Below are 9,171 nucleotides of genomic sequence, written 5' to 3'. Positions count from 1 at the left end.
ACATGCAAAGTACAAAAATACATCAAGGACGTTTTACAAACAGGCCCTCAAATATGAATCTGACTTTTTCTGCGTGAACAAATGAAGCTATGGAAGTGCAATGGATAGCTAGTTAGTTCATGCTTGTTAATTCTACATGTAGTAGGTTTGAGTCTCTGTGTAAACAGACAAAACCTTGATAAACACAACTAGAAAACCCACCTCCTAAACGGATGAAACTTTTGCCTCGTAGCGAACGCCTATATATACACAATTAAACGCGACACCTTTGGCTCATTCTCGACAGAAAACGTATTCGTGTGGCGCCTGTCCAGATTTTGTCCCTCGTTTGGGCCGTTGCTGGAGTAAGGCACGTGCCCGTGGAGCTGCACGCGACCATACAGCTTTCAAACTCCGACAGTTTGTCAAAAGCCTGCTCGAGAAAAATTGTACTTCAGATAATAGCGCGATGTGTACCTCTCCGGAGGGCGGTCCGGGTCTCTGCTCTCGTTCAAAGTGTCTCCGAAAACCTCCTTAGCCAGAGAGGTCTTCCGCACACTGTGATTCTCGCGACCTGCCTGAATTTGGCGTCCGTTTAGGCGTCTCTTCCGATCGTGCATGATCCCGGTAACCGACTGCGATGTAGCCTGACTTTTGGATTCGAGGGAAGGAGAGGAGCGGTGCTGGCGACGGACACGCGCGAGGCGTCGGTCCTACCAGCGGAGGCGCGCTCGGCTCTCCGAGCCACTCGGGCAGATCTCGTCGGTGATGGGTTGTCTCTTACCTGCCTTTTGGGACTCAGGAGCCTAGACAGGTCCTGCAGCTGGTGCAAACTCAGCTTCCCGCTGTAATCTGCTCTTCTCCGGAAAATAAGTCAGGCAAAACCAGATTTAGATCCTGCAGGTAGTCTAAAATGTAGCGGGAAAAGAAAAAACTGTCCTTGTCCAGAAATAGCGCCCTTTGCCGTCCCGCAAGGTGCCAGCCTGTCGGCGTCTTCTTACTTCAAACATGTTCCACAGGAGAGAATCCGGCACGGCTATTAAAGTCGTGCGTCGCGTCATACGCACCCGTCCTCCCACATTTAGTTCAATAAATATCAGAAAAACGGAGAGGCGGAACCCGCGCCGTCTGATAGTCCACACTGGGTCTGGGCCAAAGCCATCGCGTCTGTTCAGCTGATGCGCTGGTTATTCGCGACTTTTGAGCAACGGGCTTCAAAGACTCGAGATAAGGGCAGATGTTTGTTTAAATAGGTTGTGGAGGAGAGAAGACGGTTGATGCTAATGCTTTATTGGCAAAATGGGACTAACTGTGCCGGTGCCTCCTGCTGTCAGTGCCTTTAAACGCTGTGCTCTGACTCTTATCTGAATTTGGCGTTTCTTTGAAACTCGTGATATTTGAGAATGCACTTGCACTTAAAATGTAGATAATGGGGTTAAAAAGTAAAGACATTTTCCCACGCGCCGAGGGCAACATTGCTTATAAATTACAGTATTGACATTTTCTGCCACGCGCTCCATATGACAAAGGAGAATAGCGCATCTTGTGGTATAACATTGACAAATGTTAGCTAGTCTTCTACAAGCAGAGTTGAGATTGACAAACAGACAAAAAAAGCTTAGGTTAGTGTTTGTTCATACTTCTTTTTTCAGAAAGACATTCAATCATCTGAATAATCACATAATGTGCCCCTATTATGGGTTATAAAAGGTTAATATTTTGCCTTGGGAGTTCGAATAAAGTTGTCATGCTTACAAAGTAAAAAAACACTTTAATTTTCTTATAATATGCATTTATTTTTACATTTTACCTCAAATCATCTGCTCAACGAGATTTTTACATTTTTCCCCAAACCTCCAGTGATTGGTCGACTTACTTAAATCAGTTTAGAACTTTAAAACCTTGTACCTACTCCACAAAGAATAAATTTGGCATTTTTATTCAGCCTAAGTGGGCGGCAACATGCTAATGTTTCCATTTTAAGTCAACAAACGGGCTTGGGACTTTTTCAGCAATGATTAATTTTCTACTTTCTTTGAGAGATACACTTTACACAGTGCACTTTCAGATTTAAAATGTCGCAGGATGTTTTCTATTCACTCACATGCATAAAATGATATATGGCGATACCTACATATATCAAGTTCTGCAGTTGTGAACTGGCCACTGTGTTTCCATGGTTTATCAAACGATAAATCTAACCTGTAATAAGTCAAATTCATGCACTGAAACATTGTTTCAATATGTCAGCAATATAATATACTGTATGTTAGGCTATCATCAAGTCCTTAAAATCGCATCATGCAAATGCATTGTGTTTTAATTTAACAAAATAGTAAAGCTGCAAATAATATATATATATATATATATATATATATATATATATATATATATATATATATATATTACAATTTAATTTGACTTTATTTGAATTTTTTGTATTTAATCATAATAATCATATTATTATAATATTAATATATATATATATATATATATATATATATATATATATATATACACTATTACATAGTATATACATAGTAATATTTACTAATTTAAAATGCAAAAGTTCAAAACAAACTTTGACACTTTAATACAGCAACAACACATGATTTATTGAATAATGCTTAAGCATTTATGGAAAGTAAAACAATCCAAGGAATGCAACATTCTCCTCATCAGTAAATATACCTAGCTTGATAATAAGCAAAACGCCTGGACTGAGAGTCAGGACAGGGACTAACAACAGAACAGGGCTAGAAGAAGCTGTCAGACTAAACTGACTTGGGCTGGAGCTAAAGGCATCTGTAGCACAAGAAGGGTGGAATTGCGAACATGTTCACAGGAGGCAAACAGGAACTTCAAGACTTACCACTGTATAGTTATATCATAAAAATGAGAGTAAATCTTACTCTCTGATTAATTATTCCGTGACTCTAAAGAATATCAAACCCAGTGTTTTCCAGCCCTGAGGCACACCAGGCCGCGCAATATTACTAAAACAATATTACAGTTTATCTTTCTGTCACTTTTACAAAGGTCATACCATGTGGATATTATGAGGAACTAGTAAACAGACAGAAGACGGTTCCAAAAATTGTGCAAAAGAAATTCTAGATTAAACAAATGCTGAGATACACTTTAAGTGGCCATACAAGTTCATGAAATATGACGACTCATCTAGATTTCATGATTCGATGATGGACTTATTTTCATTTTCTCATTTCATGAAAGCACTCTGTTAATATAAAATGATTATAATAAAACAAATGTATCTACTTGTCTTTAAGTGCTGTATATTTAAGATATATATATATATATATATATATATATATATATATATATATATATATATATACATATATACATATATATATATATATATATATATATTATACATATATATATATATATATATATATATATATATATATATATATATATATATATATATATATATATATATATATATATATATATATATATATATATATATATATATATACATTAGTATGTACAGTAAAGTATCTAATTAGCTACCATGTATGGGCACTATCTGTAAAATGAGTTGTCTGTATGTACAAACTAATTTCTATTAATACTCAGGTAAGTACTCTAGTGTTACTTCACTCATTTGCCTGTAGGTACAATATATGTACTCCTGTATGTACCAGGAAAGCACACATATCGGGGTAAAATACAGCAGTGCTACCACTCTTTTCAAAAATGTGTGGGCATGATCTAAATGTTAATGTGTAAATGCGATAATGTCTGAATAATAATTCAATATGTATAATGCAAATTGTTATTATTGATTTGGCGGTTTCACTTTCTGCATAAATGTTTTATTTACAAATTGTATTTTGTCGAACAAATCGCAAAAATCTAAATATTAGTACGGTTCAAAATGAACTAATTGTGCAAATGTGAACCGCAATTAAATATATGAGGCTGTTTCAAATTGTGAAACAAATGCATCAAGCATCATTACTAACTTCGAATTTGATGGTTGGCGACCCATTTCGCTCGTGAGGAATATATAAGGAAGTATATAAGGGGAAATATCACCACACTGGAACTCACAGTAGGATTCAGACCTCACATAATGATGAAAAGAGACTTCCAGTCATTTATTTCTTTGCAGATTTGCTTCTTTTTTTGCAGCTATTTTACACGTATTTCTTCTTTTGCTACATTTAAAAATTCGAATTATTCAAATATTTACGCCATTGATGTACTGTGCAAGATATAGTATAAATTAAAATGGCAATTGTTATTTTCTAGGAGTTACTGAGAGTTTTGAGCAGCAGTGTCCTGTCTGAGCACATCTCATCTGGATAGATGAAGTGATAAGGAGGAGGCGAATGATACTGACACATCAGAGTGGGATTGCTGGGAACAAACACCCCAGTCTTCAAATACAGTGCTCAGTGCAGCTGGCAAGGATAGTGTTTACGAGAGGAATATTTTTCCTTTGTCCTTTTTGCCTTCTCATGTTTTATGCACTTTGATCATTTTTAAATTAGAGGCAGCAAGCACTAGAAAACAGCAAGGTCTGGGCCAGACCAGGATTATCTTCCACCTCACTATGCTGCCTCGGTTAATGGAGTTGGGCAGGCTGCTTGGCCAGTCACGCTCAGATACTCCAGAATAATATAACCGTGATAAAACACTAACTTTTAAAGCACGCACTGATAATGGGATGTGTCTGATATAATAGGTGCACTCTATGACTTTGATGACACCTGGCATCCAGCCATCACCCTCTGAGTTACCTGCGGTCCTCGCATCATTAAACTGTCTGCTAGTAAACTCCTCTGGCCTGAGCTGTTGTTGGCTTTTCAGTGTAGGCATTGAGGTTCAGGGGAGACTTCTGAGGTTTCTAAAGAGGCACAAATATCTCTAAAAGGTAACAGTATTTGTATACAATTGCGTACTATATGATGCACTATTTAAAAATAAAACCACAAAAGATGTATCTTAATTTGAAAGATAATCGTGATTTGATTTCAAAGCGACAAGTATGCATTTTCAATCTTAGTAACTGGGGATGAAAGTGAAACTTGGTAAATAATTTATTTTACATCTATTAATTGATTATTACTCATATTACTAGAATATTAGCTATTTATTCTACATCTTAATCCTGACTAATATTTCATTAACAAATGATCTTGTTAACTATTAATACAGCAAATTAAGAATTTATTGAGTTTATTGAAATGTTTTAGTTACGCTTAACAAATGTTACTCTATTCTAAAACTGTTACCAAGATTTCTGATGTATGTTTGAAGATCAAAGTAATTAATTACATCTGTGAATTCATCTCTGCTCGATTTCAGCATTACCCCAGCCATCAGTGTCATATGCATCAATGTTAAAAAGTGATGGTATAAAATGTGATGTTTGTTTTATAGTGTTTATTTTCTTTTTGATACATTTTCATGCATCTATTTAAAATTGTATTAACTCCAAATATTTGAACAGCAGTACATTTCTAACTGTTGGAATGTGCATAAAATATTTCACTAAATATTTTATAGCTGTACGCATAAAAGTGCAAGCAGAGCAAATTGTTTGTTAACAGCTCTACTGGAAATTGATTTTGAAGGCAAATATGTCTTTCCTCACCATTACTGCTTAATAACTAAAAATCTATTTATTTTTAATTCACGTGACACTCTCAGATCTCCACCCGCCTGCAGCTGTTGGGATTTTGCGGCGCGCTGCTGCTACGGCAAAACTTTGGGTCTCCCAGCTGCCCAGAGCATAGCGGCTCTAGCCATAGCGTGCTCATTCGCCGGAGCACCCATGGCAAACGCTGGGCGCATCAAACTAAACTCTCTACATGGGCAATGCTGCCCTGGGGTCTGGAGGCTTCCCAACTTGCTTTCCTCGGCCTGGAGGGTAATATGCAAATTCTGGACCTGAATCTGGCTCGGGCATTCTATCCCGATTATGTCTCGCCCACTGGCTGAGGTCACCCCTACTTCTCATTACAGCTGGGTGTTGAAGATAGAACATTGCACAGAAGCGCCTTCCTCGCCCATCTCGGGATGCACTGGGTGGCCGAAGCAGCAATAGAAGCAAGGGCTAAAGTTTTGGACAAATACCAATGCGGATCTTAATCAACCAAGAAGATCACTCCTCAGAGTGCCTCATCCAGATATGTAGACTGCCCTCTTCCTGTCAGCGAGCACCAGGCCAGACATTCATTCCAGTTCAACTGCTGCACCGCTAGCTGCTAGATGGAGAGGTCACTGGCCGACTCCTTCAGCAAAAGCCAGATGAACAGGAGTGCCCTAAAGGAGATGCTTCTGGCGCAGCTGGAAAATCCGCGCAGTAAGATAATCACTCAAGCTTTGAAAAATGTACTGTGAAATTGCAGTGGAGACAACTCCAGGGGAAAATTCACTGCACGCTGCAACACTTTTTACGGTCACTGAGGAAACCACGAACAGCGAGCATCTGCTGATAGTTCAGGCCAATGCTTTGACTGTGCCTCCACCCTGAGGTTGTGGAGGGCATGATGGCACTGTAGACCATCTCGACGCCAGTCAAGACTGGTCTCACCGCTTTGGTCATACATGCACTTTAATAAGCACACGATGCACAGATATGAGCGCCGCTACTCAGCTTCCGCCTGACCACATCGTGTAATGTAGCATCGTTTGCTTAATAGGAAGCATCATGTTGTCACACTGAAACCTCTGTGGTGTTGTGGTGGCTTAAATTCCTCTGCATTCTGCATTTTATAATACAAACTTACTGTTATTAAATCACAATTTGGTGATTATCAGTTATTAATTTTTGACCATATCTATATATTTGAGCAAGCATTTTGAGGTATTCCGACTAATTTGGAGTATTTCTGCAATGTTGATTTTTTGTTCAAATACACAGCATTAAGTAATAATGTTCTTCATCACATGTAGCTTTTTCCGGGAAATTATGCAAGTTCCTTTTCTCACTTTGTCAAACTGGAAAGTGGAGGGAGAGTTTTCGCATTTCTGGAATGAAAGTTTCTATATCACTTTCTTCAAAACATTTTTTAACACCACTATGCATTCTGCTGTTTCTGTTTTTTTCTGATCCATGTTGAAAATATTTACTTACATTTATTGTTTATCCAAGTCATTTATATTACCATAACATTGACGCTGACACACATTATTGCAACTTATATATTTTCTTTAAATGTAAACAAATATAAAAATTATTTAAGGTAAATAATATCAAGCCATCAGAGTTACATGATCTCTTCAGAAATCATTCTAATATGCTGAGTTCAGATCAATGTAATGCACTTACTGAATAAAAAGTACTTCTGAATAAAAAGCCATGTTAAAATTTCTGAAATAAGAATGACTCCATCATTTTGTTTGTAACAGCTCCAAGAGACAAAAGCTAATTGTTTATTCAGACGCTGGAAGTGTTATATACAAAACATTAGAAAAGACAGGAATTCAGCAAGTTTCCAGCACCTCCTGTATCATCTCTCCACCCCATCAAATATTTCCTTATGAAGTGGTGCTTTTGCACATGAAAGCACAGGTAGGTGATAATCTTATTTTTCTCTATCGACATGAGCCTATCTACATGCTTGTAGATGTGCTTTGCAGCTAAGCTGAGAAATATTTCTCCGTGAGTGTCTGGAACATCTGGATACTCTGAAGCCAGTGATTCAGACAGTATGCCTATTAATGTCATTCTTTGTGAATAATACAGAAACATAAAAATAACACAAGACTTTGTATAAACAGAGTTCTCATTTCTTCTCTGGTTAAAATCAGTTTTGCGCTCAGATTCTGGGCGAAAAGAGATCATTCCAATGATCTGCAGCATCAGATATCTACAGCCTACAATAATAATAGTTTATGTACAAATTATTCATTATTATGCATTTAGGAAATGGCTATGCTACTACATTTTGTAAACGCTAAGAACATTAAAGGATTGTTTGATATAAAGTTCAAAACAGGATTAGTTAACTAAAACTAAAACCATAAAAAAAATTATAAATCTAATTATTATTTTTTGTGTTATTTTATTTCATTTAATTTAACCTGATTTACTAAAAATAACATTAAAACTGAAACTAAATTATTTATAATACAAAAAAATTATTAAATAATTAAAACTTTTCATAGAAATGAAAACTATAAAATAAAAAGAAACAAAAAAACTTTATATTTGTAGCTCTGTGTCATTACTTTCAATCAGCTTAACGCTAGTCTCAAGGAAAGTAATAATTTCTTTCTGACACCGCACATTTCGAGTATGAAATGCCAGCCAAATCTAAGCACAAGTTTGCAAATGAGTTTGATCTGTACGCAACTTTATGTTTCCTAAAAGTCATATGATTTACCTTTCATCCTTGTCATGGCCAACAGTCACTTACAGCCGGGGAAACCTTAGCAGCTGTGCACAGGTGAGATGCAGCATGTCGATGGGCTTTTCTCAGCGTGAGTACCCAGCACGGTTTTAACCTGCTCATTGACCGAGCAGTCTTTACTCTGGGACAGCCCAGCCACACAGATCTCCACTGCTCCAAAGCCACCTACAAAGCATTGTTAAAACGTTACTAATCAAAATACTGAACAGAAGAGCAAATTAACATTCTTTCGAAGCAGCACGCTAACCAGGGAAGATGATGGCATCCAACCTTTACGTCGAGCTCAGAGAGGTCCTGGATGTCACCCCGCAAGTCTGGCGCTCCACGTTACATTTCTTCCTCTGCTGAGAGCCTTCAGGTGATCTACAACGCATCTGATCAGCAAGTTGGGAGCAAATATCTTCACCTGTGAGAAAGTGTTAAATTACGTTACTTCACAAGGCAGGTAGGAAATATTTTATCAGAGGAAGTTACAGTGTGTTGCAATCTATTCATATGGTTGTGCGATGTCCGTGTTAAATAAGTGGATCTGATACAAATAGAATCAACTAGTCATGTGCTCTGTAATCAACTGTTAGATGCATTTGCATTACGTTATGCTCTGTTATGACCTCTGCTGATGACCTAAGCAGTGGAGATTGTTAAAGGTTAACATGTAAACTTACAGTAGCTTTATTGACGGCTCAAATGAATCCAGAACGGCAGAAGCCTCGTGGATTTACTTCCATCAAACACACCGCATCCTGCCAACACCTCACAGCTACACGCTTTCCCATCCTCTGTGCAAACGAAGTCG

General features: G+C 37.5%; 3 pseudogenes; 1 reads left to right on the top strand and 2 right to left on the bottom strand.

The window, feature by feature from the left end:
* Positions 1-273: 273 nt before the first annotated feature.
* On the bottom strand, positions 274-1,141 carry LOC122347407 (annotated as a pseudogene).
* Positions 1,142-5,029: 3,888 nt separating this feature from the next.
* Positions 5,030-6,627, top strand: LOC122346774 (annotated as a pseudogene).
* An 845-nt stretch (positions 6,628-7,472) lies between these two features.
* LOC122346773 lies at positions 7,473-9,117 on the bottom strand (annotated as a pseudogene).
* Positions 9,118-9,171: the final 54 nt, after the last annotated feature.

Source organism: Puntigrus tetrazona, chromosome 6 (genome assembly GCF_018831695.1).
Source record: "Puntigrus tetrazona isolate hp1 chromosome 6, ASM1883169v1, whole genome shotgun sequence".
NCBI lineage: Eukaryota > Metazoa > Chordata > Actinopteri > Cypriniformes > Cyprinidae > Puntigrus > Puntigrus tetrazona.
The sequence above is the reverse complement of the archived record's forward strand: the minus strand, read 5'-3'. Positions and strand labels throughout refer to the sequence as shown.